The 6895-nt window shown below is 45.2% G+C and overlaps 1 pseudogene; it reads right to left on the reverse strand.

Annotated features, from left to right (window-relative positions):
• Positions 1-242: 242 nt before the first annotated feature.
• LOC119316003 overlaps positions 243-6895 on the reverse strand; it is a 13948-nt pseudogene continuing 7295 nt past the window's right edge.

Genomic DNA, 6895 nt, shown 5'->3' on the forward strand with positions numbered 1-6895 from the left:
TAGTTCCACTCTTGGGAGCTTATAGTATCTTTAGAGATGATTGTGTATAGTCAATAGTCCAAATTAGAGGTATCGTGGCAGAGACGCCTGCATTCAGTACTTAATATAAACTTATGCCGAGCCATTAGAACGACGTAGTGTAACACATATTTACAAAGCCTGGGGACATATTTACATAGAGTGGCACATTGAAATACTTGCTAGAAAGAGTAGAATTGGGACATCGAGATAAGTAGATAGCACTAATGGAGCACCCTTCCAACAAAACGGAGAGGAGGCTCATCATCAAACATACGATGGTGCCAATATGGTTTAGGCACCGGCCACCTGTCGCCCAAATTTTTCAGTGAAAATTCACGTCAAGTAAATAGGAAATGAATTTGCAGTGGGAAACAGCAAAAATACCTGTTTTTCTTAACTGTGGCATCACCCATTATGTCTATGGGATGGTTCAATCCTCTTTGTCATGCAAAGAACAAGTTATTGTAAGCATACCGAATGAATATGCAGCCACACAATAAGAACCGAGACAATTTACATAAAAAGAAAGTAGAACTCTTCTAAAAAAATGCAGAACTAAGACAACACTTCAGGCAAATTAAAGCTCGTACCTTTGAGATGGGAGATCAATCCTGCTTAAAGCTCGTACAATGAATCTCCTTGGCAGGTAAGGAGTTCTATTAGTTCTATCATAGAAGTTCATGCCAGCAAAAGATCCGTTAACGAAATTAACAAGGGGTCCTCCGATCCCAGCCTGGTACATACAAGACACATTACGGAGAAGTTGTAATGCCTTGAGACAGATTCATAAGTTAACTGAAGCAAATGCATCAACAGATTATTGGGAAAACATGAATATATTCTGCTGCACCTATCTGTATTGGTTACCATTTAAAAGGGACGAGGAGAAGAGAAATTCACCAGTGTAGTGTACCTTCTTGATTTTACATGTAGACAGCTTAAGGTCTTCGCAGTTAAGTTTGCTAGTTCTGCCCGCAGGCGTCTTAATCACTTTACCAATTGTTCCCATTAACAATCCATCATCAACATCGCGCCCTATAGCTACTACTTCTCTCCGTGGCCTTTTCACTCTGCGGAAAATATTCTCCGGACGAATACCATATAGGCACTTCTGAACACTGATGACAGCAATGTTATAATCTGAATGGTACAATTCCAGTGTCCCGTCAACAACCTGTTTCGGTGGGAGAAATACCCTAATCTGTAACGGTAAAGTGAGCTCAATTAACCATCATGTCACTAAGAGGACAAGATCGAAAAACAATTAGGAGCAGCAAACCTTAAAATTTTCATCAATCTTGTCTTCATCAACCCGACTTCTAACCAAACTGGCCGAAGTCAGAATAACAGGCGTGCCATTTTTATGCCACTTTATAAGCAGGCCTGTACATGCAAAAGCTCTCACGTCTCCTACGCATCACAAATTTGGCCATCAGTCGGTGGAAACAAATACTAGAATGAAAAACTAATTAACATATAGCTGTAAAAAAAATCACCATCGTATGAACTAAGTGTGACAACACGCCGGCTGATCTTTGTGACGACACCTTTCGGAAGTTCAGCCCAGACCTCCTCCCCAGAAGTACGATCATTGATGTTGCAACAACAGCCCTTATAAGCAAGAAGTTGACCAAAAACCTCTTCAAATGTATCAAGCAATCTCCCACAGACTGGTCATAGAAACAAGAACAGAAGTTCTGTCACCGAGATAGCTAGAAAAGATTACAGAAGACATAGTCGACACTACAGAAAGCAACGACGTACCTTCGAGCATAAGTGGTGGTGGCTTAGGATATCCACCCGCCATTATATATCTACCATGCTTCATAAATCCTGATGCAATAAAATGACCGCGCGATATTAGTACTCAGATGATATGTACGATAAAATCAACATGACATTGTCCGCACATGATCATCCGGTAGCAATGTTTACACCTGATGGGACTATGCTGTGTACATCTTCAGGCAAGGTATATTCACGGAAGTTCGTAGAGTTTGGACTGCAATAGAACAATGACGACTTGTCATGGTAAGTAAATAGATACACAGAAGTGCTGTTTCAATAGCGAAACCAACACATGAGTCAAATCGTAGAGAAGGAAACGAGGTATGAAAGAAGACATGGGAATCAGGCTTATCAATACTAAACAGAAGTAATGAGAGAATAGAGAAGATCCATATGTCAAAAATATGAGTCAAACTGTCCATGTTTTAGTCTGAACAAAATTACTCCTTGTTTTGCAGGATGATATAGCTCATAAGTACTAGAAGCAGAGCCTGCAGAGGAGACCTTACATTACATGAACTTGTCCAAATATTCCAAGCGTTCACGAAGCGCCATAAGCGGTAGGATCAAGGTAGTTTCATTAACGATATCAATGCTCAAACCCAGAACGTTCCCAACTAGATCAAGAACTGGCCCTCCAAGTCCAGCCTAGAACCAAAAATAATAAAGCGGTGATGGTCGCAAAGGAAAAATGACAAAAAAAAAAGATTACTTTGATGCCCAAAGTTAGCATGACAAAATCAGTGGGGTAGGGGCTACAATGCAATAATTTTGTTCCACATTTTTCATCATGACAAAAAAGTAGGAAATAATAATTAACAGCTTACCTCTGTGATAGGACAAGGAAAAAGGATCAGATCACCTTCAGCCGGGAATTCAGTAAGGTGCCTATCAGTGGTCATCAAAGTGCCCGAGCTGAAGGCTCGCCCAACAGCTACTAGAGGAGCATGCTGCCCTTGTATATGAGAATGCAGGTCTACAGGAAGGGCCCTATCATATAGTCCCAAGAACCCATTGATACTTGTTTTGTCGGCAAGGCGCACAGTAGTCTATATTGAAAAGAATAGTACATAAGCCCACAGAACGATCACATGTTTTAGATTGACAAACAAAGCAAGAATGGAAACACGACGATTAGCAGAACCAACCCTCAATTTATCAGATCTGTTTCTGTTAGCTTCAAATTCTGCCACCAAACGTTTTGAAGTCACAAATCTTGATAGTTCTGGTCTCGTCGTTGTGATAGGTTGTATAGCTACACCCGAGCATGCAAATAACAGCTTGTCTCCTGTATAAGATCCTCATTTAGATCATGAACTAGTGATGATTTCATACAAATTAGGAAATTTGCAAGCGTCAATAAGCATAACCACCATCATATAAAGCAAGCGAGACAATCTTGGAAGCCAACAAATCACCGCAAACGACATCTGTGGAACCAAATGGCTTCTCTTCAAAACTCCGCTCGAAACAGGTTGGTCAGGAGGACCTCCAAATCGTTCCTCAAATTCTTTCTTGCACCTGTCTGTGGCCTCTTTGACTAATTAAAGAACATAGTAATTATACAACGACCATGAGTTCTCAATAATAGTACGCCAATATATGCAAGAGAAGGAAGAACCAGCAAATAAGAAAACCATTGACTCACATTGCGCCATTCTCTCTCTCAATCTCTCTCTCATGCGTGTTTGGCGAGAAATAGCGCTTGAAAGCAATGGGCCACGACTGGCTTCTTGGTCCCTCTTCCTCTTCTCTCGCTGTATAATGCGTGTTTCGCGAGGAGTAGCTTCATGGCCCCTCTTCCTCTTCTCTCTCTGCATCTTTGCAGTCCTGAATCAAAAAAAAGGACAGAAATGCTTAGTAGAGCATCATATTCCTAGTAAGATATTAAGAGATCCAAAGCAAAATTAATAAGTAGGCCTTACGCATAGACAAAACACTTATACAAACAAGTTTATTTCCATTACATCGTTAATGTAATTTTCTGTCCCTTCTAATGATTAGATCTTTGCTAAAAGGAACATATGAGAACCCGTAAGTACTAATCTAACTTTTTGATAAAATGCCTCATCCTTCTAACTTAACTTGATATAAAAACTTCAAATATCATGGTATGCAATGTTCTCCAAAATATGATCTTTTCTAGTGCTATTGCAGGTGCAGCCAATGCATTCAGTCTTTCTTGTGAACACAGATTGGTTTCCAACAAGTTCTCCTTGTAATGCCATCGTCACTACTCACAGGAAACAGCCAGCACGCATGGTTGCACAAGGGACACAAACTAATCGGTTGAGAAAATTGAGAAGGTCGGCTATTAGGATTTTTGCTGCGGTTGGGAAGAGGAAAAATGTACAGAGGAGGGAGAGGGGCTTGTTTGAGGAAATCTCCAGATAGGGAGGTCGGAGAGTTGTTGGGTTAACTGATTTCTAAAAGTAAATTCTCCAAACTCAAAAGAAGAGGAAGAAGATAATCTTTCGGGCCACAGAGATCAATCAGATACTTGTCTCGAACTGCTCCATGCGCAACTACTCCCTCCGTTCGGAATTACTTGTCTTGAAAATGGATGTATCTAGAACTAAAATACGTCTAGATACATCCATTTCTGCGACAAGTAGTTTCGAACGGAGGGAGTAGCTCCTAAATAGTGGTACTAGCAAAAGAGGAAATAGATGCTTACAGCCGCGTATAATTGGTTCCGCGCGCCGATGCACAACGGGGACGGGATGCGCCGGCCGGGGTGGATCTGTGAAGAGGTGCCGGCGATCGAGTCGGAGACGAAGGATTTGAGGAACTAGGGTTGAGGGGAATCACGGACTTGCTGTGGCTTTGTTTTTGTGCATCGGACAGAGGAGTTCGTGGAGGAGTCGCCGAAGGAGCACGTCGTCAGGCCGCACCCGCAGAAACATTCCAAGAAAAATGAAATCTAGGATAAGCTTCCCAAAATTTGAACGCGAGCTTTCAACACTAGGGCAGATTAGAGTTTTTCTTTTTCTTTTTGCGGGGACAGATTAGGGTTTTCAGCTACATGGATCTTATAGCTTTAAAAAAGGACTACCCTCTCGTAAAAAAAGGTATTACCTCCGTCCCGAATTAGTTGTCTTAGATTTGTCTAGATACGGAGAGAGAGTATATAATTAGAGTCGTTTAACCAAAGCGCCGCTAGATGTTTGCCACTTCCCAAGCACGCCACGTGCCCTGTTGGTTGATCAACGTCAGACCCATCAACATTATCACTAGAGTCCGTCAATGATTACGAATGTAGCATCTCAGGACTAGCACTATGCAAATCTATCAGTTTCTCTAGCCTTCGCATAATATCAATCCTGAGAGCCACCTTACACAACAGGCATGTGGCAACATGCACGACATGTAAGTTTAACAAATTGCTTTAAGAATGCTTTAGGAAAAGCAAAGCACGTCCATATCTCTCCCCAGACTATATGTGGGATAACCGGCTAACATCGTCCATCAACAAGAGCCTAATCTTGAAATGCTATCATCTGATTTGCTACAACCCAAGGCAAAGAGAAAATAAATAAAACAAGTTGGGTACATGACATACTCCACGAGACTTACATCAGATCTATCTACTTATGCATCATTCTCAAGGAATGAAGGAAAAGGGATATATCACATGAGGGACACTAAGCATTCTATAAAAACACACTACAACTTGCGTCTACCAAAGATAAGGTAAGAGAGTGCATAAAAGAACCACCTATCATATCCATCAATCAATATGCCTTCATTCCCCCTCATATCATATCATTCCCCCTCATAAAAGAACCACCTATCATATTCATTAGGTTTCCTGGTGGCTGGACGACCGGGCCCGATCTGGGCTTGGTTGGGCCTGTTGGTGTGCGGTGTCGTTGGCTTGGCCGTGGGTGTGGCCTAGTGGGCGAATCCTAAATGGCGCCCTCTGCACCCGTTCCTTCAGTGCACGCAAACGGGGGCAAACCCTCGTGCCGAGCTGGGCTGGCCCTATTACCTTCCAGTTTTCTATTTTAAATGGGTGCAAAAAAGAGTTCTTTGAAGTTTTCGAACCCGCGACCTCCTGGTAGAACCTAGCTACCATTGCCAGTATCTGTCAAAAAAATTAGCTACCATTGCCAGTACCGAAATAGGCTTACGCCCCGCTATATTGATATAGCAACCACCCGATACAACAATCCGATCCACGCTGGGGCAAACAGCACAAGCACGCCCAAAAGAAATAACAAGAGAAAATAAGAGAAGAAATGCCAACAACGCCGGATCGACGAAAGCTACGGCACACCGCGATCGTTGCGCCCACCGAAGATAACCACCACGCTCCAAAGCCACCGAGTTGCCGTGTACCAAGCACCACCTTCAAGAAGGAATGCGACGATGACGACGCTGCTGCCCGGACGAGTCCTAGGATTTCTCCCGGTACACGGAGGGTAGAGGGGGGAGAGGGTCACCCGACGCCCTTCAAGAAGGATGGTGGCGCCCGCAGGCGTCACCGCGTTGGTGCCGGCAAGACCCGACATGGATTTCTCCCGACCTCTCGCGCCCACCACCCAGGACCAACCTTCGGCTCCACCACACCCGCCGCCCACCAACATGCGCCAACAGTCACGAGGACACCGCCGTCGTCTCACCACGGCCAACGAAGCGAGGCCGGCCGGATCCAAACGAGACACCCGAAGACAAGGACCGGCAGCACCGCAGCCACGAGGGAGGGAAGAACCTCCACCGGCTTAGGCGGTAGCAGACCGGGCATAGCAGCAGAGGCACACCAGACCCCCTGTCCGGCCAGGCCCTGCGTGGGCCCGTGAAGCTTCGCCGCCGTGCTGCAGCAGTCGCGGCACAGCAGCCGCCGTCCCTGTCGCGAGGAGCTCGCCGGAAACCACCGGAGAACAGCCCACTGTGGCCACCAGCAGGCCCGCCCCGACCCAGATCGGGCCCGTAGGGCCTAGATCTGGGCCAGTCGAGCGCCGCCGGCCGCCGCAGGCCATAGGCCGTCACCGCCGCCAAGGGGCAACGCCTCCGCATCGCCGCCGTCCAGATCCGCGCCGGAACGCCGCCGGCCGAAGGGCTCCGCCGCCAGGACCGCTCACCC

This window comes from Triticum dicoccoides, chromosome 6A (genome assembly GCF_002162155.2).
Source record: "Triticum dicoccoides isolate Atlit2015 ecotype Zavitan chromosome 6A, WEW_v2.0, whole genome shotgun sequence".
Taxonomy (NCBI): domain Eukaryota; kingdom Viridiplantae; phylum Streptophyta; class Magnoliopsida; order Poales; family Poaceae; genus Triticum; species Triticum dicoccoides.